The sequence below is a fragment of the Musa acuminata genome, chromosome BXJ1-1 (genome assembly GCF_036884655.1).
Source record: "Musa acuminata AAA Group cultivar baxijiao chromosome BXJ1-1, Cavendish_Baxijiao_AAA, whole genome shotgun sequence".
In the NCBI taxonomy this organism is placed as follows: domain Eukaryota; kingdom Viridiplantae; phylum Streptophyta; class Magnoliopsida; order Zingiberales; family Musaceae; genus Musa; species Musa acuminata.
Genome location: NC_088327.1, coordinates 26,861,438 through 26,881,125, shown reverse-complemented (window position 1 = coordinate 26,881,125; position 19,688 = coordinate 26,861,438). Strand labels below are relative to the sequence as shown.

The 19,688-nt window shown below is 56.3% G+C and overlaps 42 non-coding genes across 42 annotated transcripts; all 42 read right to left on the bottom strand.

Moving 5' to 3' along the window:
* Nucleotides 1-127: 127 nt before the first annotated feature.
* LOC135588393 (5S ribosomal RNA) lies at nt 128-246 on the bottom strand. The gene has a single exon (XR_010476244.1). It is a non-coding gene; the product is annotated as a 5S ribosomal RNA (ribosomal RNA).
* Nucleotides 247-596: 350 nt separating this feature from the next.
* Nucleotides 597-715, bottom strand: LOC135591993 (5S ribosomal RNA). The gene has a single exon (XR_010478764.1). It is a non-coding gene; the product is annotated as a 5S ribosomal RNA (ribosomal RNA).
* A 350-nt stretch (nt 716-1,065) lies between these two features.
* LOC135593422 (5S ribosomal RNA) lies at nt 1,066-1,184 on the bottom strand. Its single transcript, XR_010479584.1, has one exon. It is a non-coding gene; the product is annotated as a 5S ribosomal RNA (ribosomal RNA).
* A 350-nt stretch (nt 1,185-1,534) lies between these two features.
* Nucleotides 1,535-1,653, bottom strand: LOC135593788 (5S ribosomal RNA). The gene has a single exon (XR_010479820.1). It is a non-coding gene; the product is annotated as a 5S ribosomal RNA (ribosomal RNA).
* Nucleotides 1,654-2,003: 350 nt separating this feature from the next.
* LOC135590438 (5S ribosomal RNA) lies at nt 2,004-2,122 on the bottom strand. Its single transcript, XR_010477851.1, has one exon. It is a non-coding gene; the product is annotated as a 5S ribosomal RNA (ribosomal RNA).
* A 350-nt stretch (nt 2,123-2,472) lies between these two features.
* Nucleotides 2,473-2,591, bottom strand: LOC135593884 (5S ribosomal RNA). The gene has a single exon (XR_010479866.1). It is a non-coding gene; the product is annotated as a 5S ribosomal RNA (ribosomal RNA).
* Nucleotides 2,592-2,941: 350 nt separating this feature from the next.
* On the bottom strand, nt 2,942-3,060 carry LOC135593779 (5S ribosomal RNA). The gene has a single exon (XR_010479818.1). It is a non-coding gene; the product is annotated as a 5S ribosomal RNA (ribosomal RNA).
* A 350-nt stretch (nt 3,061-3,410) lies between these two features.
* Nucleotides 3,411-3,529, bottom strand: LOC135590427 (5S ribosomal RNA). Its single transcript, XR_010477840.1, has one exon. It is a non-coding gene; the product is annotated as a 5S ribosomal RNA (ribosomal RNA).
* Nucleotides 3,530-3,879: 350 nt separating this feature from the next.
* LOC135590416 (5S ribosomal RNA) lies at nt 3,880-3,998 on the bottom strand. Its single transcript, XR_010477829.1, has one exon. It is a non-coding gene; the product is annotated as a 5S ribosomal RNA (ribosomal RNA).
* A 350-nt stretch (nt 3,999-4,348) lies between these two features.
* On the bottom strand, nt 4,349-4,467 carry LOC135593774 (5S ribosomal RNA). The gene has a single exon (XR_010479817.1). It is a non-coding gene; the product is annotated as a 5S ribosomal RNA (ribosomal RNA).
* A 350-nt stretch (nt 4,468-4,817) lies between these two features.
* Nucleotides 4,818-4,936, bottom strand: LOC135590405 (5S ribosomal RNA). The gene has a single exon (XR_010477818.1). It is a non-coding gene; the product is annotated as a 5S ribosomal RNA (ribosomal RNA).
* Nucleotides 4,937-5,286: 350 nt separating this feature from the next.
* LOC135593881 (5S ribosomal RNA) lies at nt 5,287-5,405 on the bottom strand. Its single transcript, XR_010479865.1, has one exon. It is a non-coding gene; the product is annotated as a 5S ribosomal RNA (ribosomal RNA).
* A 350-nt stretch (nt 5,406-5,755) lies between these two features.
* On the bottom strand, nt 5,756-5,874 carry LOC135593773 (5S ribosomal RNA). Its single transcript, XR_010479816.1, has one exon. It is a non-coding gene; the product is annotated as a 5S ribosomal RNA (ribosomal RNA).
* Nucleotides 5,875-6,224: 350 nt separating this feature from the next.
* On the bottom strand, nt 6,225-6,343 carry LOC135592182 (5S ribosomal RNA). The gene has a single exon (XR_010478946.1). It is a non-coding gene; the product is annotated as a 5S ribosomal RNA (ribosomal RNA).
* Nucleotides 6,344-6,693: 350 nt separating this feature from the next.
* Nucleotides 6,694-6,812, bottom strand: LOC135593878 (5S ribosomal RNA). The gene has a single exon (XR_010479864.1). It is a non-coding gene; the product is annotated as a 5S ribosomal RNA (ribosomal RNA).
* A 350-nt stretch (nt 6,813-7,162) lies between these two features.
* On the bottom strand, nt 7,163-7,281 carry LOC135593768 (5S ribosomal RNA). Its single transcript, XR_010479811.1, has one exon. It is a non-coding gene; the product is annotated as a 5S ribosomal RNA (ribosomal RNA).
* A 350-nt stretch (nt 7,282-7,631) lies between these two features.
* LOC135593873 (5S ribosomal RNA) lies at nt 7,632-7,750 on the bottom strand. The gene has a single exon (XR_010479863.1). It is a non-coding gene; the product is annotated as a 5S ribosomal RNA (ribosomal RNA).
* Nucleotides 7,751-8,100: 350 nt separating this feature from the next.
* On the bottom strand, nt 8,101-8,219 carry LOC135590394 (5S ribosomal RNA). The gene has a single exon (XR_010477807.1). It is a non-coding gene; the product is annotated as a 5S ribosomal RNA (ribosomal RNA).
* Nucleotides 8,220-8,568: 349 nt separating this feature from the next.
* Nucleotides 8,569-8,687, bottom strand: LOC135593764 (5S ribosomal RNA). The gene has a single exon (XR_010479810.1). It is a non-coding gene; the product is annotated as a 5S ribosomal RNA (ribosomal RNA).
* Nucleotides 8,688-9,037: 350 nt separating this feature from the next.
* Nucleotides 9,038-9,156, bottom strand: LOC135592207 (5S ribosomal RNA). Its single transcript, XR_010478949.1, has one exon. It is a non-coding gene; the product is annotated as a 5S ribosomal RNA (ribosomal RNA).
* Nucleotides 9,157-9,506: 350 nt separating this feature from the next.
* On the bottom strand, nt 9,507-9,625 carry LOC135592838 (5S ribosomal RNA). Its single transcript, XR_010479264.1, has one exon. It is a non-coding gene; the product is annotated as a 5S ribosomal RNA (ribosomal RNA).
* Nucleotides 9,626-9,975: 350 nt separating this feature from the next.
* Nucleotides 9,976-10,094, bottom strand: LOC135593758 (5S ribosomal RNA). The gene has a single exon (XR_010479808.1). It is a non-coding gene; the product is annotated as a 5S ribosomal RNA (ribosomal RNA).
* A 350-nt stretch (nt 10,095-10,444) lies between these two features.
* On the bottom strand, nt 10,445-10,563 carry LOC135592832 (5S ribosomal RNA). Its single transcript, XR_010479263.1, has one exon. It is a non-coding gene; the product is annotated as a 5S ribosomal RNA (ribosomal RNA).
* Nucleotides 10,564-10,913: 350 nt separating this feature from the next.
* LOC135592829 (5S ribosomal RNA) lies at nt 10,914-11,032 on the bottom strand. The gene has a single exon (XR_010479261.1). It is a non-coding gene; the product is annotated as a 5S ribosomal RNA (ribosomal RNA).
* Nucleotides 11,033-11,382: 350 nt separating this feature from the next.
* LOC135588355 (5S ribosomal RNA) lies at nt 11,383-11,501 on the bottom strand. The gene has a single exon (XR_010476221.1). It is a non-coding gene; the product is annotated as a 5S ribosomal RNA (ribosomal RNA).
* A 350-nt stretch (nt 11,502-11,851) lies between these two features.
* LOC135589425 (5S ribosomal RNA) lies at nt 11,852-11,970 on the bottom strand. Its single transcript, XR_010476839.1, has one exon. It is a non-coding gene; the product is annotated as a 5S ribosomal RNA (ribosomal RNA).
* Nucleotides 11,971-12,320: 350 nt separating this feature from the next.
* Nucleotides 12,321-12,439, bottom strand: LOC135590273 (5S ribosomal RNA). Its single transcript, XR_010477685.1, has one exon. It is a non-coding gene; the product is annotated as a 5S ribosomal RNA (ribosomal RNA).
* Nucleotides 12,440-12,789: 350 nt separating this feature from the next.
* Nucleotides 12,790-12,908, bottom strand: LOC135593754 (5S ribosomal RNA). Its single transcript, XR_010479807.1, has one exon. It is a non-coding gene; the product is annotated as a 5S ribosomal RNA (ribosomal RNA).
* Nucleotides 12,909-13,258: 350 nt separating this feature from the next.
* Nucleotides 13,259-13,377, bottom strand: LOC135590736 (5S ribosomal RNA). The gene has a single exon (XR_010478148.1). It is a non-coding gene; the product is annotated as a 5S ribosomal RNA (ribosomal RNA).
* A 350-nt stretch (nt 13,378-13,727) lies between these two features.
* On the bottom strand, nt 13,728-13,846 carry LOC135588626 (5S ribosomal RNA). Its single transcript, XR_010476357.1, has one exon. It is a non-coding gene; the product is annotated as a 5S ribosomal RNA (ribosomal RNA).
* A 350-nt stretch (nt 13,847-14,196) lies between these two features.
* Nucleotides 14,197-14,315, bottom strand: LOC135592425 (5S ribosomal RNA). The gene has a single exon (XR_010479045.1). It is a non-coding gene; the product is annotated as a 5S ribosomal RNA (ribosomal RNA).
* Nucleotides 14,316-14,665: 350 nt separating this feature from the next.
* Nucleotides 14,666-14,784, bottom strand: LOC135593750 (5S ribosomal RNA). Its single transcript, XR_010479806.1, has one exon. It is a non-coding gene; the product is annotated as a 5S ribosomal RNA (ribosomal RNA).
* Nucleotides 14,785-15,134: 350 nt separating this feature from the next.
* LOC135590747 (5S ribosomal RNA) lies at nt 15,135-15,253 on the bottom strand. The gene has a single exon (XR_010478159.1). It is a non-coding gene; the product is annotated as a 5S ribosomal RNA (ribosomal RNA).
* A 350-nt stretch (nt 15,254-15,603) lies between these two features.
* LOC135589932 (5S ribosomal RNA) lies at nt 15,604-15,722 on the bottom strand. The gene has a single exon (XR_010477344.1). It is a non-coding gene; the product is annotated as a 5S ribosomal RNA (ribosomal RNA).
* Nucleotides 15,723-16,072: 350 nt separating this feature from the next.
* On the bottom strand, nt 16,073-16,191 carry LOC135588490 (5S ribosomal RNA). Its single transcript, XR_010476299.1, has one exon. It is a non-coding gene; the product is annotated as a 5S ribosomal RNA (ribosomal RNA).
* Nucleotides 16,192-16,541: 350 nt separating this feature from the next.
* Nucleotides 16,542-16,660, bottom strand: LOC135592824 (5S ribosomal RNA). Its single transcript, XR_010479258.1, has one exon. It is a non-coding gene; the product is annotated as a 5S ribosomal RNA (ribosomal RNA).
* A 350-nt stretch (nt 16,661-17,010) lies between these two features.
* On the bottom strand, nt 17,011-17,129 carry LOC135593746 (5S ribosomal RNA). Its single transcript, XR_010479805.1, has one exon. It is a non-coding gene; the product is annotated as a 5S ribosomal RNA (ribosomal RNA).
* Nucleotides 17,130-17,479: 350 nt separating this feature from the next.
* LOC135590383 (5S ribosomal RNA) lies at nt 17,480-17,598 on the bottom strand. The gene has a single exon (XR_010477796.1). It is a non-coding gene; the product is annotated as a 5S ribosomal RNA (ribosomal RNA).
* A 350-nt stretch (nt 17,599-17,948) lies between these two features.
* LOC135591960 (5S ribosomal RNA) lies at nt 17,949-18,067 on the bottom strand. Its single transcript, XR_010478731.1, has one exon. It is a non-coding gene; the product is annotated as a 5S ribosomal RNA (ribosomal RNA).
* Nucleotides 18,068-18,417: 350 nt separating this feature from the next.
* Nucleotides 18,418-18,536, bottom strand: LOC135593744 (5S ribosomal RNA). The gene has a single exon (XR_010479799.1). It is a non-coding gene; the product is annotated as a 5S ribosomal RNA (ribosomal RNA).
* A 350-nt stretch (nt 18,537-18,886) lies between these two features.
* Nucleotides 18,887-19,005, bottom strand: LOC135590372 (5S ribosomal RNA). Its single transcript, XR_010477785.1, has one exon. It is a non-coding gene; the product is annotated as a 5S ribosomal RNA (ribosomal RNA).
* A 350-nt stretch (nt 19,006-19,355) lies between these two features.
* On the bottom strand, nt 19,356-19,474 carry LOC135591949 (5S ribosomal RNA). The gene has a single exon (XR_010478720.1). It is a non-coding gene; the product is annotated as a 5S ribosomal RNA (ribosomal RNA).
* Nucleotides 19,475-19,688: the final 214 nt, after the last annotated feature.

The following is a 19,688-nucleotide window of genomic DNA, read 5'->3' as shown; positions in this document are numbered from 1 at the left end:
CCCCAATCCCGAAAGCTCTTTCCGAGCCCCACGATACTGACTGCGTAGCGGTCACGGCAAATTCCGTGCCCGAAAACAATCGTCTCGGAGGTCTACGGGAGATGTTTCGTATCTCGGGATGCAAAAAGAAGTGCAACACGAGGACTTCCCGGGGGGTCACCCATCCTAGTACTACTCTCGCCCAAGCACGCTTAACTTCGGAGTTCTGATGGGATCCGGTGGTTTAGTGCTGGTATGATCGCACCGGTTTCGGGTGCTTCGTCCCTCGCCTATGTGCACGTCGCGGCCGGCGCATCAACGTCCGGAGCCTCTTGCCCGTCACGAAACCGCCGGTGCTTTCTCGAACGATCACGAAATCCCTATTGCTAGCTCTCTCCGAGCCCTAGCCCAATGACTGCGTATCGGTCACGGCAAGCTCGCGCCGACACTATCGGCACTTTCTCGAACGATCTCGGAATCGCTATTGCGACCCCAATCCGGAAAGCACTTTCCGAGCCCCACGATACTGACTGCGTAACGGTCACGGCAAATTCCGTGCCCGAAAACAATCGTCTCGGAGGTCTACGGGAGATGTTTCGTATCTCGGGATGCAAAAAGAAGTGCAACACGAGGACTTCCCGGGGGGTCACCCATCCTAGTACTCCTCTCGCCCAAGCACGCTTAACTTCAGAGTTCTAATGGGATCCGGTGGTTTAGTGCTTGTATGATCGCACCGGTTTCGGGTGCTTCGTCCCTCGCCTATGTGCACGTCGCGGTCGGCGCATCAACGTCCGTAGCCTCTTGCCCGTCACGAAATTGTCGGCGCTTTCACGAACGATCAGGAAATCCCTATTGGAAGCTCTCTCCGAGCCCTAGCCCAACGACCGCGTATCGGTCACGGCAAGCTCGCGCCGAAACCATCGGCACTTTCTCGAACGATCTCGGAATCGCTATTGCGACCCCAATCCCGAAAGCTCTTTCCGAGCCCCACGATACTGACTGCGTAGTGGTCACGGCAAATTCCGTGCCCGAAAACAATCGTCTCGGAGGTCTACGGGAGATGTTTCGTATCTCAGGACGCAAAAAGGAGTGCAACACGAGGACTTCCTGGGGGGTCACCCATCCTAGTACTACTCTCGCCCAAGCACGCTTAACTTCGGAGTTCTGATGGGATCCGGTGGTTTAGTGCTGGTATGATCGCACCGGTTTCGGGTGCTTCGTCCCTCGCCTATGTGCACGTCGCGGCCGGCGCATCAACGTCCGGAGCCTCTTGCCCGTCACGAAACCGCCGGTGCTTTCTCGAACGATCACGAAATCCCTATTGCTAGCTCTCTCCGAGCCCTAGCCCAATGACTGCGTATCGGTCACGGCAAGCTCGCGCCGAAACCATCGGCACTTTCTCGAACGATCTCGGAATCGCTATTGCGACCCCAATCCGGAAAGCTCTTTCCGAGCCCCACGATACTGACTGCGTAGCGGTCACGGCAAATTCCGTGCCCGAAAACAATCGTCTCGGAGGTCTACGGGAGATGTTTCGTATCTCGGGATGCAAAAAGAAGTGCAACACGAGGACTTCCCGGGGGGTCACCCATCCTAGTACTCCTCTCGCCCAAGCACGCTTAACTTCGGAGTTCTAATGGGATCCGGTGGTTTAGTGCTGGTATGATCGCACCGGTTTCGGGTCCTTCGTCCCTCGCCTATGTGCACGTCGCGGCCGGCGCATCAATGTCCATAGCCTCTTGCCCGTCACGAAATTGTCGGCGCTTTCACGAACGATCACGAAATCCCTATTGGAAGCTCTCTCCGAGCCCTAGCCCAACGACCGCGTATCGGTCACGGCAAGCTCGCACCGAAACCATCGACACTTTCTCGAACGATCTCGGAATCGCTATTGCGACCACAATCCCGAAAGCTCTTTCCGAGCCCCACGATACTGACTGCGTAGCGGTCACGGCAAATTCCGTGCCCGAAAACAATCGTCTCGGAGGTCTACGGAAGATGTTTCATATCTCGGGACGCAAAAAGGAGTGCAACACGAGGAATTCCCGGGGGGTCACCCATCCTAGTACTACTCTCACCCAAGCACGCTTAACTTCGGAGTTCTGATGGGATCCGGTGATTTAGTGCTGGTATGATCGTACCGGTTTCGGGTGCTTGGTCCCTAGCCAATATGCACGTCGCGGCCGGCGCATCAACGTCCGGTGCCTCTCGCCCGTCACGAAACCGCCGGTGCTTTCTCGAACGATCACGAAATCCCTATTGGAAGCTCTCTCCGAGCCCTAGCCCAACGACCGCGTATCGGTCACGGCAAGCTCGCACCGAAACCATCGACACTTTCTCGAACGATCTCGGAATCGCTATTGCGACCACAATCCCGAAAGCTCTTTCCGAGCCCCACGATACTGACTGCGTAGCGGTCACGGCAAATTCCGTGCCCGAAAACAATCGTCTCGGAGGTCTACGGAAGATGTTTCATATCTCGGGACGCAAAAAGGAGTGCAACACGAGGAATTCCCGGGGGGTCACCCATCCTAGTACTACTCTCACCCAAGCACGCTTAACTTCGGAGTTCTGATGGGATCCGGTGGTTTAGTGCTGGTATGATCGCACCGGTTTCGGGTGCTTCGTCCCTCGCCTATGTGCACGTCGCGGCCGGCGCATCAACGTCCGGAGCCTCTTGCCCGTCACGAAACCGCCGGTGCTTTCTCGAACGATCACGAAATCCCTATTGCTAGCTCTCTCCGAGCCCTAGCCCAATGACTGCGTATCGGTCACGGCACGCTCGCGCCGAAACCATCGGCACTTTCTCGAACGATCTCGGAATCGCTATTGCGACCCCAATCCGGAAAGCTCTTTCCGAGCCCCACGATACTGACTGCGTAACGGTCACGGCAAATTCTGTGCCCGAAAACAATCGTCTCGGAGGTCTACGGGTGATGTTTCGTATCTCGGGATGCAAAAAGAAGTGCAACACGAGGACTTCCCGGGGGGTCACCCATCCTAGTACTCCTCTCGCCCAAGCACGCTTAACTTCGGAGTTCTAATGGGATCCGGTGGTTTAGTGCTGGTATGATCGCACCGGTTTCGCGTCCTTCGTCCCTCGCCTATGTGCACGTCGCGGCCGGCGCATCAACGTCCATAGCCTCTTGCCCGTCACGAAATTGTCGGCGCTTTCACGAACGATCACGAAATCCCTATTGGAAGCTCTCTCCGAGCCCTAGCCCAACGACCGCGTATCGGTCACGGCAAGCTCGCACCGAAACCATCGACACTTTCTCGAACGATCTCGGAATCGCTATTGCGACCACAATCCGGAAAGCTCTTTCGGAGCCCCACGATACTGACTGCGTAGCGGTCACGGCAAATTCCGTGCCCGAAAACAATCGTCTCGGAGGTCTACGGAAGATGTTTCATATCTCGGGACGCAAAAAGGAGTGCAACACGAGGAATTCCCGGGGGGTCACCCATCCTAGTACTACTCTCACCCAAGCACGCTTAACTTCGGAGTTCTGATGGGATCCGGTGATTTAGTGCTGGTATGATCGTACCGGTTTCGGGTGCTTGGTCCCTAGCCAATATGCACGTCGCGGCCGGCGCATCAACGTCCGGTGCCTCTCGCCCGTCACGAAACCGCCGGTGCTTTCTCGAACGATCACGAAATCCCTATTGGAAGCTCTCTCCGAGCCCTAGCCCAACGACCGCGTATCGGTCACGGCAAGCTCGCACCGAAACCATCGACACTTTCTCGAACGATCTCGGAATCGCTATTGCGACCACAATCCCGAAAGCTCTTTCCGAGCCCCACGATACTGACTGCGTAGCGGTCACGGCAAATTCCGTGCCCGAAAACAATCGTCTCGGAGGTCTACGGAAGATGTTTCATATCTCGGGACGCAAAAAGGAGTGCAACACGAGGAATTCCCGGGGGGTCACCCATCCTAGTACTACTCTCACCCAAGCACGCTTAACTTCGGAGTTCTGATGGGATCCGGTGATTTAGTGCTGGTATGATCGTACCGGTTTCGGGTGCTTGGTCCCTAGCCAATATGCACGTCGCGGCCGGCGCATCAACGTCCGGAGCCTCTCGCCCGTCACGAAACCGCCGGTGCTTTCTCGAACGATCACGAAATCCTTATTGCAAGCTCTCTCCGAGCCCTTGCCCAATGACTGCGTATCGGTCACGGCAAGCTCGCGCCGAAACCATCGGAACTTTCTCGAACGATCTCGGAATCGCTATTGCGACCCCAATCCGGAAAGCTCTTTCCGAGCCCCACGATACTGACTGCGTAACGGTCACGGCAAATTCTGTGCCCGAAAACAATCGTCTCGGAGGTCTACGGGAGATGTTTCGTATCTCGGGATGCAAAAAGAAGTGCAACACGAGGACTTCCCGGGGGGTCACCCATCCTAGTACTCCTCTCGCCCAAGCACGCTTAACTTCGGAGTTCTAATGGGATCCGGTGGTTTAGTGCTGGTATGATCGCACCGGTTTCGGGTGCTTCGTCCCTCGCCTATGTGCACGTCGCGGCCGGCGCATCAACGTCCATAGCCTCTTGCCCGTCACGAAATTGTCGGCGCTTTCACGAACGATCACGAAATCCCTATTGGAAGCTCTCTCCGAGCCCTAGCCCAACGACCGCGTATCGGTCACGGCAAGCTCGCACCGAAACCATCGACACTTTCTCGAACGATCTCGGAATCGCTATTGCGACCACAATCCGGAAAGCTCTTTCGGAGCCCCACGATACTGACTGCGTAGCGGTCACGGCAAATTCCGTGCCCGAAAACAATCGTCTCGGAGGTCTACGGAAGATGTTTCATATCTCGGGACGCAAAAAGGAGTGCAACACGAGGAATTCCCGGGGGGTCACCCATCCTAGTACTACTCTCACCCAAGCACGCTTAACTTCGGAGTTCTGATGGGATCCGGTGATTTAGTGCTGGTATGATCGTACCGGTTTCGGGTGCTTGGTCCCTAGCCAATATGCACGTCGCGGCCGGCGCATCAACGTCCGGTGCCTCTCGCCCGTCACGAAACCGCCGGTGCTTTCTCGAACGATCACGAAATCCCTATTGGAAGCTCTCTCCGAGCCCTAGCCCAACGACCGCGTATCGGTCACGGCAAGCTCGCACCGAAACCATCGACACTTTCTCGAACGATCTCGGAATCGCTATTGCGACCACAATCCCGAAAGCTCTTTCCGAGCCCCACGATACTGACTGCGTAGCGGTCACGGCAAATTCCGTGCCCGAAAACAATCGTCTCGGAGGTCTACGGAAGATGTTTCATATCTCGGGACGCAAAAAGGAGTGCAACACGAGGAATTCCCGGGGGGTCACCCATCCTAGTACTACTCTCACCCAAGCACGCTTAACTTCGGAGTTCTGATGGGATCCGGTGGTTTAGTGCTGGTATGATCGCACCGGTTTCGGGAGCTTCGTCCCTCGCCTATGTGCACGTCGCGGCCGGCGCATCAACGTCCGGAGCCTCTTGCCCGTCACGAAACCGCCGGTGCTTTCTCGAACGATCACGAAATCCCTATTGCTAGCTCTCTCCGAGCCCTAGCCCAATGACTGCGTATCGGTCACGGCAAGCTCGCGCCGAAACCATCGGCACTTTCTCGAACGATCTCGGAATCGCTATTGCGACCCCAATCCGGAAAGCTCTTTCCGAGCCCCACGATACTGACTGCGTAGCGGTCACGGCAAATTCCGTGCCCGAAAACAATCGTCTCGGAGGTCTACGGGAGATGTTTCGTATCTCGGGATGCAAAAAGAAGTGCAACACGAGGACTTCCCGGGGGGTCACCCATCCTAGTACTCCTCTCGCCCAAGCACGCTTAACTTCGGAGTTCTAATGGGATCCGGTGGTTTAGTGCTGGTATGATCGCACCGGTTTCGGGTCCTTCGTCCCTCGCCTATGTGCACGTCGCGGCCGGCGCATCAACGTCCATAGCCTCTTGCCCGTCACGAAATTGTCGGCGCTTTCACGAACGATCACGAAATCCCTATTGGAAGCTCTCTCCGAGCCCTAGCCCAACGACCGCGTATCGGTCACGGCAAGCTCGCACCGAAACCATCGACACTTTCTCGAACGATCTCGGAATCGCTATTGCGACCACAATCCGGAAAGCTCTTTCGGAGCCCCACGATTCTGACTGCGTAGCGGTCACGGCAAATTCCGTGCCCGAAAACAATCGTCTCGGAGGTCTACGGAAGATGTTTCATATCTCGGGACGCAAAAAGGAGTGCAACACGAGGAATTCCCGGGGGGTCACCCATCCTAGTACTACTCTCACCCAAGCGCGCTTAACTTCGGAGTTCTGATGGGATCCGGTGATTTAGTGCTGGTATGATCGTACCGGTTTCGGGTGCTTGGTCCCTAGCCAATATGCACGTCGCGGCCGGCGCATCAACGTCCGGTGCCTCTCGCCCGTCACGAAACCGCCGGTGCTTTCTCGAACGATCACGAAATCCCTATTGGAAGCTCTCTCCGAGCCCTAGCCCAACGACCGCGTATCGGTCACGGCAAGCTCGCACCGAAACCATCGACACTTTCTCGAACGATCTCGGAATCGCTATTGCGACCACAATCCCGAAAGCTCTTTCCGAGCCCCACGATACTGACTGCGTAGCGGTCACGGCAAATTCCGTGCCCGAAAACAATCGTCTCGGAGGTCTACGGAAGATGTTTCATATCTCGGGACGCAAAAAGGAGTGCAACACGAGGAATTCCCGGGGGGTCACCCATCCTAGTACTACTCTCACCCAAGCACGCTTAACTTCGGAGTTCTGATGGGATCCGGTGGTTTAGTGCTGGTATGATCGCACCGGTTTCGGGTGCTTCGTCCCTCGCCTATGTGCACGTCGCGGCCGGCGCATCAACGTCCGGAGCCTCTTGCCCGTCACGAAACCGCCGGTGCTTTCTCGAACGATCACGAAATCCCTATTGCTAGCTCTCTCCGAGCCCTAGCCCAATGACTGCGTATCGGTCACGGCAAGCTCGCGCCGAAACCATCGGCACTTTCTCGAACTATCTCGGAATCGCTATTGCGACCCCAATCCGGAAATCTCTTTCCGAGCCCCACGATACTGACTGCGTAGCGGTCACGGCAAATTCCGTACCCGAAAACAATCGTCTCGGAGGTCTACGGGAGATGTTTCGTATCTCGGGATGCAAAAAGAAGTGCAACACGAGGACTTCCCGGGGGGTCACCCATCCTAGTACTCCTCTCGCCCAAGCACGCTTAACTTCGGAGTTCTAATGGGATCCGGTGGTTTAGTGCTGGTATGATCGCACCGGTTTCGGGTCCTTCGTCCCTCGCCTATGTGCACGTCGCGGCCGGCGCATCAACGTCCATAGCCTCTTGCCCGTCACGAAATTGTCGGCGCTTTCACGAACGATCACGAAATCCCTATTGGAAGCTCTCTCCGAGCCCTAGCCCAACGACCGTGTATCGGTCACGGCAAGCTCGCACCGAAACCATCGACACTTTCTCGAACGATCTCGGAATCGCTATTGCGACCACAATCCGGAAAGCTCTTTCGGAGCCCCACGATACTGACTGCGTAGCGGTCACGGCAAATTCCGTGCCCGAAAACAATCGTCTCGGAGGTCTACGGAAGATGTTTCATATCTCGGGACGCAAAAAGGAGTGCAACACGAGGAATTCCCGGGGGGTCACCCATCCTAGTACTACTCTCACCCAAGCACGCTTAACTTCGGAGTTCTGATGGGATCCGGTGGTTTAGTGCTGGTATGATCGCACCGGTTTCGGGTGCTTCGTCCCTCGCCTATGTGCACGTCGCGGCCGGCGCATCAACGTCCGTAGCCTCTTGCCCGTCACGAAATTGTCGGCGCTTTCACGAACGATCACGAAATCCCTATTGGAAGCTCTCTCCGAGCCCTAGCCCAACGACCGCGTATCGGTCACGGCAAGCTCGCATCGAAACCATCGACACTTTCTCGAACGATCTCGGAATCGCTATTGCGACCACAATCCGGAAAGCTCTTTCCGAGCCCCACGATACTGACAGCGTAGCGGTCACGGCAAATTCCGTGCCCGAAAACAATCGTCTCGGAGGTCTACGGAAGATGTTTCATATCTCGGGACGCAAAAAGGAGTGCAACACGAGGAATTCCCGGGGGGTCACCCATCCTAGTACTACTCTCACCCAAGCACGCTTAACTTCGGAGTTCTGATGGGATCCGGTGATTTAGTGCTGGTATGATCGTACCGGTTTCGGGTGCTTGGTCCCTAGCCAATATGCACGTCGCGGCCGGCGCATCAACGTCCGTAGCCTCTTGCCCGTCACGAAATTGTCGGCGCTTTCACGAACGATCACGAAATCCCTATTGGAAGCTCTCTCCGAGCCCTAGCCCAACGACCGCGTATCGGTCACGGCAAGCTCGCACCGAAACCATCGACACTTTCTCGAACGATCTCGGAATCGCTATTGCGACCACAATCCGGAAAGCTCTTTCCGAGCCCCACGATACTGACTGCGTAACGGTCACGGCAAATTCCGTGCCCGAAAACAATCGTCTCGGAGGTCTACGGGAGATGTTTCGTATCTCGGGATGCAAAAGAAGTGCAACACGAGGACTTCCCGGGGGGTCACCCATCCTAGTACTCCTCTCGCCCAAGCACGCTTAACTTCGGAGTTCTAATGGGATCCGGTGGTTTAGTGCTGGTATGATCGCACCGGTTTCGGGTGCTTCGTCCCTCGCCTATGTGCACGTCGCGGCCGGCGCATCAACGTCCGGAGCCTCTTGCCTGTCACGAAACCGCCGGTGCTTTCTCGAACGATCACGAAATCCCTATTGCTAGCTCTCTCCGAGCCCTAGCCCAATGACCGCGTATCGGTCACGGCAAGCTCGCGCCGAAACCATCGGCACTTTCTCGAACGATCTCGGAATCGCTATTGCGACCCCAATCCGGAAAGCTCTTTCCGAGCCCCACGATACTGACTGCGTAGCGGTCACGGCAAATTCCGTGCCCGAAAACAATCGTCTCGGAGGTCTACGGGAGATGTTTCGTATCTCGGGATGCAAAAAGAAGTGCAACACGAGGACTTCCCGGGGGGTCACCCATCCTAGTACTCCTCTCGCCCAAGCACGCTTATATTCGGAGTTCTAATGGGATCTGGTGGTTTAGTGCTGGTATGATCGCACCGGTTTCGGGAGCTTCGTCCCTCGCCTATGTGCACGTCGCGACCGGCGCATCAACGTCCATAGCCTCTTGCCCGTCACGAAATTGTCGGCGCTTTCACGAACGATCAGGAAATCCCTATTGGAAGCTCTCTCCGAGCCCTAGCCCAACGACCGCGTATCGGTCACGGCAAGCTCGCGCCGAAACCATCGGCACTTTCTCGAACGATCTCGGAATCGCTATTGCGACCCCAATCCCGAAAGCTCTTTCCGAGCCCCACGATACTGACTGCGTAGTTGTCACGGCAAATTCCGTGCCCGAAAACAATCGTCTCGGAGGTCTACGGGAGATGTTTCGTATCTCAGGACGCAAAAAGGAGTGCAACACGAGGACTTCCCGGGGGGTCACCCATCCTAGTACTACTCTCGCCCAAGCACGCTTAACTTCGGAGTTCTGATGGGATCCGGTGGTTTAGTGCTGGTATGATCGCACCGGTTTCGGGTGCTTCGTCCCTCGCCTATGTGCAAGTCGCGGCCGGCGCATCAACGTCCGGAGCCTCTTGCCCGTCACGAAACCGCCGGTGCTTTCTCGAACGATCACGAAATCCCTATTGCTAGCTCTCTCCGAGCCCTAGCCCAATGACTGCGTATCGGTCACGGCAAGCTCGCGCCGAAACCATCGGCACTTTCTCGAACGATCTCGGAATCGCTATTGCGACCCCAATCCGGAAAGCTCTTTCCGAGCCCCACGATACTGACTGCGTAACGGTCACGGCAAATTCCGTGCCCGAAAACAATCGTCTCGGAGGTCTACGGGAGATGTTTCGTATCTCGGGATGCAAAAAGAAGTGCAACACGAGGACTTCCCGGGGGGTCACCCATCCTAGTACTCCTCTCGCCCAAGCACGCTTAACTTCGGAGTTCTAATGGGATCCGGTGGTTTAGTGCTGGTATGATCGCACCGGTTTCGGGAGCTTCGTCCCTCGCCTATGTGCACGTCGCGACCGGCGCATCAACGTCCATAGCCTCTTGCCCGTCACGAAATTGTCGGCGCTTTCACGAACGATCAGGAAATCCCTATTGGAAGCTCTCTCCGAGCCCTAGCCCAACGACCGCGTATCGGTCACGGCAAGCTCGCGCCGAAACCATCGGCACTTTCTCGAACGATCTCGGAATCGCTATTGCGACCCCAATCCCGAAAGCTCTTTCCGAGCCCCACGATACTGACTGCGTAGTTGTCACGGCAAATTCCGTGCCCGAAAACAATCGTCTCGGAGGTCTACGGGAGATGTTTCGTATCTCAGGACGCAAAAAGGAGTGCAACACGAGGACTTCCCGGGGGGTCACCCATCCTAGTACTACTCTCGCCCAAGCACGCTTAACTTCGGAGTTCTGATGGGATCCGGTGGTTTAGTGCTGGTATGATCGCACCGGTTTCGGGTGCTTCATCCCAAGCCTATGTGCACGTCGCGGCCGGCGCATCAACGTCCGGAGCCTTTTGCCCGTAACGAAACCGCCGGTGCTTTCTCGAACGATCACGAAATCCCTATTGCAAGCTCTCTCCGAGCCCTAGCCCAATGACTGCGTATCGGTCACGGCAAGCTCGCGCCGAAACCATCGGCACTTTCTCGAACGATCTCGGAATCGCTATTGCGACCCCAATCTGGAAAGCACTTTTCGAGCCCCACGATACTGATTGTGGAGCGGTCACGGCAAATTCCGTGCCCGAAAACAATCGTCTCGGAGGTCTACGGAAGATGTTTCATATCTCGGGACGCAAAAAGGAGTGCAACACGAGGACTTCCCGGGGGGTCACCCATCCTAGTACTACTCTCGCCCAAGCACGCTTAACTTCGGAGTTCTGATGGGATCCGGTGGTTTAGTGCTGGTATGATCGCACCGGTTTCGGGTGCTTCATCCCAAGCCTATGTGCACGTCGCGGCCGGCGCATCAACGTCCGGAGCCTCTTGCCCGTAACGAAACCGCCGGTGCTTTCTCGAACGATCACGAAATCCCTATTGCAAGCTCTCTCCGAGCCCTAGCCCAATGACTGCGTATCGGTCACGGCAAGCTCGCGCCGAAACCATCGGCACTTTCTCGAACGATCTCGGAATCGCTATTGCGACCCCAATCTGGAAAGCACTTTTCGAGCCCCACGATACTGATTGTGGAGCGGTCACGGCAAATTCCGTGCCCGAAAACAATCGTCTCGGAGGTCTACGGGAGATGTTTCGTATCTCGGGATGCAAAAAGAAGTGCAACACGAGGACTTCCCGGGGGGTCACCCATCCTAGTACTACTCTCGCCCAAGCACGCTTAACTTCGGAGTTCTGATGGGATCCGGTGGTTTAGTGCTGGTATGATCGCACCGGTTTCGGGTGCTTCATCCCAAGCCTATGTGCACGTCGCGGCCGGCGCATCAACGTCCGGAGCCTCTTGCCCGTAACGAAACCGCCGGTGCTTTCTCGAACGATCACGAAATCCCTATTGCAAGCTCTCTCCGAGCCCTAGCCCAATGACTGCGTAACGGTCACGGCAAGCTCGCGCCGAAACCATCGGCACTTTCTCGAACGATCTCGGAATCGCTATTGCGACCCCAATCTGGAAAGCACTTTTCGAGCCCCACGATACTGATTGTGGAGCGGTCACGGCAAATTCCGTGCCCGAAAACAATCGTCTCGGAGGTCTACGGGAGATGTTTCGTATCTCGGGATGCAAAAAGAAGTGCAACACGAGGACTTCCCGGGGGGTCATCCATCCTAGTACTCCCCTCGCCCAAGCACGCTTAACTTCGGAGTTCTAATGGGATCCAGTGGTTTAGTGCTGGTATGATCGCACCGGTTTCGGGTGCTTCGTCCCTCGCCTATGTGCATGTCGCGGCCGGCGCATCAATGTCCATAGCCTCTTGCCCGTCACGAAATTGTCGGCGCTTTCACGAACGATCCGGAAATCCCTATTGGAAGCTCTCTCCGAGCCCTAGCCCAACGACCGCGTATCGGTCACGGCAAGCTCGCGCCGAAACCATCGGCACTATCTCGAACGATCTCGGAATCGCTATTGCGACCCCAATCCCGAAAGCTCTTTCCGAGCCCCACGATACTGACTGCGTAGTGGTCACGGCAAATTCCGTGCCCGAAAACAATCGTCTCGGAGGTCTACGGGAGATGTTTCGTATCTCAGGACGCAAAAAGGAGTGCAACACGAGGACTTCCCGGGGGGTCACCCATCCTAGTACTACTCTCGCCCAAGCACGCTTAACTTCGATGTTCTGATGGGATCCGGTGGTTTAGTGCTGGTATGATCGCACCGGTTTCGGGTGCTTCGTCCCTCGCCTATGTGCACGTCGCGGCCGGCGCATCAACGTCCGGAGCCTCTTGCCCGTCACGAAACCGCCGGTGCTTTCTCGAACGATCACGAAATCCCTATTGCTAGCTCTCTCGGAGCCCTAGCCCAATGACTGCGTATCGGTCACGGCAAGCTCGCGCCGAAACCATCGGCACTTTCTCGAACGATCTCGGAATCGCTATTGCGACCCCAATCCGGAAAGCTCTTTCCGAGCCCCACGATACTGACTGCGTAACGGTCACGGCAAATTCTGTGCCCGAAAACAATCGTCTCGGAGGTCTACGGGAGATGTTTCGTATCTCGGGATGCAAAAAGAAGTGCAACACGAGGACTTCCCGGGGGGTCACCCATCCTAGTACTCCTCTCGCCCAAGCACGCTTAACTTCGGAGTTCTAATGGGATCCGGTGGTTTAGTGCTGGTATGATCGCACCGGTTTCGGGTGCTTCGTCCCTCGCCTATGTGCACGTCGCGGTCGGCGCATCAACGTCCGTAGCCTCTTGCCCGTCACGAAATTGTCGGCGCTTTCACGAACGATCACGAAATCCCTATTGGAATCTCTCTCCGAGCCCTAGCCCAACGACCGCGTATCGGTCACGGCAAGCTCGCACCGAAACCATCGACACTTTCTCGAACGATCTCGGAATCGCTATTGCGACCACAATCCGGAAAGCTCTTTCCGAGCCCCACGATACTGACTGCGTAGCGGTCACGGCAAATTCCGTGCCCGAAAACAATCGTCTCGGAGGTCTACGGAAGATGTTTCATATCTCGGGACGCAAAAAGGAGTGCAACACGAGGAATTCCCGCGCGGTCACCCATCCTAGTACTACTCTCACCCAAGCACGCTTAACTTCGGAGTTCTGATGGGATCCGGTGATTTAGTGCTGGTATGATCGTACCGGTTTCGGGTGCTTCGTCCCTAGCCAATATGCACGTCGCGGCCGGCGCATCAACGTCCGGAGCCTCTTGCCCGTCACGAAACCGCCGGTGCTTTCTCGAACGATCACGAAATCCCTATTGCAAGCTCTCTCCGAGCCCTAGCCCAATGACTGCGTATCGGTCACGGCAAGCTCGCGCCGAAACCATCGGCACTTTCTCGAACGATCTCGGAATCGCTATTGCGACCCCAATCTGGAAAGCACTTTTCGAGCCCCACGATACTGATTGTGGAGCGGTCACGGCAAATTCCGTGCCCGAAAACAATCGTCTCGGAGGTCTACGGGAGATGTTTCGTATCTCGGGATGCAAAAAGAAGTGCAACACGAGGACTTCCCGGGGGGTCATCCATCCTAGTACTCCCCTCGCCCAAGCACGCTTAACTTCGGAGTTCTAATGGGATCCGGTGGTTTAGTGCTGGTATGATCGCACCGGTTTCGGGTGCTTCGTCCCTCGCCTATGTGCACGTCGCGGCCGGCGCATCAACGTCCATAGCCTCTTGCCCGTCACGAAATTGTCGGCGCTTTCACGAACGATCCGGAAATCCCTATTGGAAGCTCTCTCCGAGCCCTAGCCCAACGACCGCGTATCGGTCACGGCAAGCTCGCGCCGAAACCATCGGCACTTTCTCGAACGATCTCGGAATCGCTATTGCGACCCCAATCCCGAAAGCTCTTTCCGAGCCCCACGATACTGACTGCGTAGTGGTCACGGCAAATTCCGTGCCCGAAAACAATCGTCTCGGAGGTCTACGGGAGATGTTTCGTATCTCAGGACGCAAAAAGGAGTGCAACACGAGGACTTCCCGGGGGGTCACCCATCCTAGTACTACTCTCGCCCAAGCACGCTTAACTTCGATGTTCTGATGGGATCCGGTGGTTTAGTGCTTGTTTGATCGCACCGGTTTCGGGTGCTTCGTCCCTCGCCTATGTGCACGTCGCGGCCGGCGCATCAACGTCCGGAGCCTCTTGCCCGTCACGAAACCGCCGGTGCTTTCTCGAACGATCACGAAATCCCTATTGCTAGCTCTCTCCGAGCCCTAGCCCAATGACTGCGTATCGGTCACGGCAAGCTCGCGCCGAAACCATCGGCACTTTCTCGAACGATCTCGGAATCGCTATTGCGACCCCAATCCGGAAAGCTCTTTCCGAGCCCCACGATACTGACTGCGTAACGGTCACGGCAAATTCTGTGCCCGAAAACAATCGTCTCGGAGGTCTACGGGTGATGTTTCGTATCTCGGGATGCAAAAAGAAGTGCAACACGAGGACTTCCCGGGGGGTCACCCATCCTAGTACTCCTCTCGCCCAAGCACGCTTAACTTCGGAGTTCTAATGGGATCCGGTGGTTTAGTGCTGGTATGATCGCACCGGTTTCGGGTGCTTCGTCCCTCGCCTATGTGCACGTCGCGGTCGGCGCATCAAAGTCCGTAGCCTCTTGCCCGTCACGAAATTGTCGGCGCTTTCACGAACGATCACGAAATCCCAATTGGAATCTCTCTCCGAGCCCTAGCCCAACGACCGCGTATCGGTCACGGCAAGCTCGCACCGAAACCATCGACACTTTCTCGAACGATCTCGGAATCGCTATTGCGACCACAATCCGGAAAGCTCTTTCCGAGCCCCACGATACTGACTGCGTAGCGGTCACGGCAAATTCCGTGCCCGAAAACAATCGTCTCGGAGGTCTACGGAAGATGTTTCATATCTCGGGACGCAAAAAGGAGTGCAACACGAGGAATTCCCGCGGGGTCACCCATCCTAGTACTACTCTCACCCAAGCACGCTTAACTTCGGAGTTCTGATGGGATCCGGTGATTTAGTGCTGGTATGATCGTACCGGTTTTGGGTGCTTCGTCCCTAGCCAATATGCACGTCGCGGCCGGCGCATCAACGTCCGGAGCCTCTTGCCCGTCACGAAACCGCCGGTGCTTTCTCGAACGATCACGAAATCCTTATTGCAAGCTCTCTCCGAGCCCTTGCCCAATGACTGCGTATCGGTCACGGCAAGCTCACGCCGAAACCATCTGAACTTTCTCGAACGATCTCGGAATCGCTATTGCGACCCCAATCCGGAAAGCTCTTTCCGAGCCCCACGATACTGACTGCGTAGCGGTCACGGCAAATTCCGTGCCCGAAAACAATCGTCTCGGAGGTCTACGGGAGATGTTTCGTATCTCGGGATGCAAAAAGAAGTGCAACACGAGGACTTCCCGGGGGGTCACCCATCCTAGTACTACACTCGCCCAAGCACGCTTAACTTCGGAGTTCTGATGGGATACGGTGGTTTAGTGCTGGTATGATCGCACCGGTTTCGGGTGCTTCATCCCAAGCCTATGTGCACGTCGCGGCCGGCGCATCAACGTCCGGAGCCTCTTGCCCTTAACGAAACCGCCGGTGCTTTCTCGAACGATCACGAAATCCCTATTGCAAGCTCTCTCCGAGCCCTAGCCCAATGACTGCGTATCGGTCACGGCAAGCTCGCGCCGAAACCATCGGCACTTTCTCGAACGATCTCGGAATCGCTATTGCGACCCCAATCTGGAAAGCACTTTTCGAGCCCCACGATACTGATTGTGGAGCGGTCACGGCAAATTCCGTGCCCGAAAACAATCGTCTCGGAGGTCTACGGGAGATGTTTCGTATCTCGGGATGCAAAAAGAAGTGCAACACGAGGACTTCCTGGGGGGTCACCCATCCTAGTACTCCCCTCGCCCAAGCACGCTTAACTTCGGAGTTCTAATGGGATCCGGTGGTTTAGTGCTGGTATGATCGCACCGGTTTCGGGTGCTTCGTCCCTCGCCTATGTGCACGTCGCGGCCGGCGCATCAACGTCCATAGCCTCTTGCCCGTCACGAAATTGTCGGCGCTTTCACGAACGATCAGGAAATCCCTATAGGAAGCTCTCTCCGAGCCCTAGCCCAACGACCGCGTATCGGTCACGGCAAGCTCGCGCCGAAACCATCGGCACTTTCTCGAACGATCTCGGAATCGCTATTGCGACCCCAATCCCGAAAGCTCTTTCCGAGCCCCACGATACTGACTGCGTAGTGGTCACGGCAAATTCCGTGCCCGAAAACAATCGTCTCGGAGGTCTACGGGAGATGTTTCGTATCTCAGGACGCAAAAAGGAGTGCAACACGAGGACTTCCCGGGGGGTCACCCATCCTAGTACTACTCTCGCCCAAGCACGCTTAACTTCGGAGTTCTGATGGGATCCGGTGGTTTAGTGCTGGTATGATCGCACCGGTTTCGGGTGCTTCGTCCCTCGCCTATGTGCACGTCGCGGCCGGCGCATCAACGTCCGGAGCCTCTTGCCCGTCACGAAACCGCCGGTGCTTTCTCGAACGATCACGAAATCCCTATTGCTAGCTCTCTCCGAGCCCTAGCCCAATGACTGCGTATCGGTCACGGCAAGCTCGCGCCGAAACCATCGGCACTTTCTCGAACGATCTCGGAATCGCTATTGCGACCCCAATCCGGAAAGCTCTTTCCGAGCCCCACGATACTGACTGCGTAACGGTCACGGCAAATTCCGTGCCCGAAAACAATCGTCTCGGAGGTCTACGGGAGATGTTTCGTATCTCGGGATGCAAAAAGAAGTGCAACACGAGGACTTCCCGGGGGGTCACCCATCCTAGTACTCCTCTCGCCCAAGCACGCTTAACTTCGGAGTTCTAATGGGATCCGGTGGTTTAGTGCTGGTATGATCGCACCGGTTTCGGGTGCTTCGTCCCTCGCCTATGTGCACGTTGCGGTCGGCGCATCAACGTCCGTAGCCTCTTGCCCGTCACGAAATTGTCGGCGCTTTCACGAACGATCACGAAATCCCTATTGGAAGCTCTCTCCGAGCCCTAGCCCAACGACCGCGTATCGGTCACGGCAAGCTAGCACCGAAACCATCGACACTTTCTCGAACGATCTCGGAATCGCTATTGCGACCACAATCCGGAAAGCTCTTTCCGAGCCCCACGATACTGACTGCGTAGCGGTCACGGCAAATTCCGTGCCCGAAAACAATCGTCTCGGAGGTCTACGGAAGATGTTTCATATCTCGGGACGCAAAAAGGAGTGCAACACGAGGAATTCCCGGGGGGTCACCCATCCTAGTACTACTCTCACCCAAGCACGCTTAACTTCGGAGTTCTGATGGGATCCGGTGATTTAGTGCTGGTATGATCGTACCGGTTTCGGGTGCTTCGTCCCTAGCCAATATGCACGTCGCGGCCGGCGCATCAACGTCCGGAGCCTCTCGCCCGTCACGAAACCGCCGGTGCTTTCTCGAACGATCACGAAATCCTTATTGCAAGCTCTCTCCGAGCCCTTGCCCAATGACTGCGTATCGGTCACGGCAAGCTCGCGCCGAAACCATCGGAACTTTCTCGAACGATCTCGGAATCGCTATTGCGACCCCAATCCGGAAAGCTCTTTCCGAGCCCCACGATACTGACTGCGTAGCGGTCACGGCAAATTCCGTGCCCGAAAACAATCGTCTCGGAGGTCTACGGGAGATGTTTCGTATCTCGGGATGCAAAAAGAAGTGCAACACGAGGACTTCCCGGGGGGTCACCCATCCTAGTACTACTCTCGCCCAAGCACGCTTAACTTCGGACTTCTGATGGGATACGGTGGTTTAGTGCTGGTATGATCGCACCGGTTTCGGGTGCTTCATCCCAAGCCTATGTGCACGTCGCGGCCGGCGCATCAACGTCCGGAGCCTCTTGCCCTTAACGAAACCGCCGGTGCTTTCTCGAACGATCACGAAATCCCTATTGCAAGCTCTCTCCGAGCCCTAGCCCAATGACTGCGTATCGGTCACGGCAAGCTCGCGCCGAAACCATCGGCACTTTCTCGAACGATCTCGGAATCGCTATTGCGACCCCAATCCGGAAAGCTCTTTCCGAGCCCCACGATACTGACTGCGTAACGGTCACGGCAAATTCCGTGCCCGAAAACAATCGTCTCGGAGGTCTACGGGAGATGGTTCGTATCTCGGGATGCAAAAAGAAGTGCAACACGAGGACTTCCCGGGGGGTCACCCATCCTAGTACTCCTCTCGCCCAAGCACGCTTAACTTCGGAGTTCTAATGGGATCCGGTGGTTTAGTGCTGGTATGATCGCACCGGTTTCGGGTGCTTCGTCCCTCGCCTATGTGCACGTCGCGGTCGGCGCATCAACGTCCGTAGCCTCTTGCCCGTCACGAAATTGTCGGCGCTTTCACGAACGATCACGAAATCCCTATTGGAAGCTCTCTCCGAGCACTAGCCCAACGACCGCGTATCGGTCACGGCAAGCTAGCACCGAAACCATCGACACTTTCTCGAACGATCTCGGAATCGCTATTGCGACCACAATCCGGAAAGCTCTTTCCGAGCCCCACGATACTGACTGCGTAGCGGTCACGGCAAATTCCGTGCCCGAAAACAATCGTCTCGGAGGTCTACGGAAGATGTTTCATATCTCGGGACGCAAAAAGGAGTGCAACACGAGGAATTCCCGGGGGGTCACCCATCCTAGTACTACTCTCACCCAAGCACGCTTAACTTCGGAGTTCTGATGGGATCCGGTGATTTAGTGCTGGTATGATCGTACCGGTTTCGGGTGCTTCGTCCCTAGCCAATATGCACGTCGCGGCCGGCGCATCAACGTCCGGTGCCTCTCGCCCGTCACGAAACCGCCGGTGCTTTCTCGAACGATCACGAAATCCTTATTGCAAGCTCTCTCCGAGCCCTAGCCCAATGACTGCGTATCGGTCACGGCAAGCTCGCGCCGAAACCATCGGAACTTTCTCGAACGATCTCGGAATCGCTATTGCGACCCCAATCCGGAAAGCTCTTTCCGAGCCCCACGATACTGACTGCGTAGCGGTCACGGCAAATTCCGTGCCCGAAAACAATCGTCTCGGAGGTCTACGGGAGATGTTTCGTATCTCGGGATGCAAAAAGAAGTGCAACACGAGGACTTCCCGGGGGGTCACCCATCCTAGTACTACTCTCGCCCAAGCACGCTTAACTTCGGACTTCTGATGGGATACGGTGGTTTAGTGCTGGTATGATCGCACCGGTTTCGGGTGCTTCATCCCAAGCCTATGTGCACGTCGCGGCCGGCGCATCAACGTCCGGAGCCTCTTGCCCTTAACGAAACCGCCGGTGCTTTCTCGAACGATCACGAAATCCCTATTGCAAGCTCTCTCCGAGCCCTAGCCCAATGACTGCGTATCGGTCACGGCAAGCTCGCGCCGAAACCATCGGCACTTTCTCGAACGATCTCGGAATCG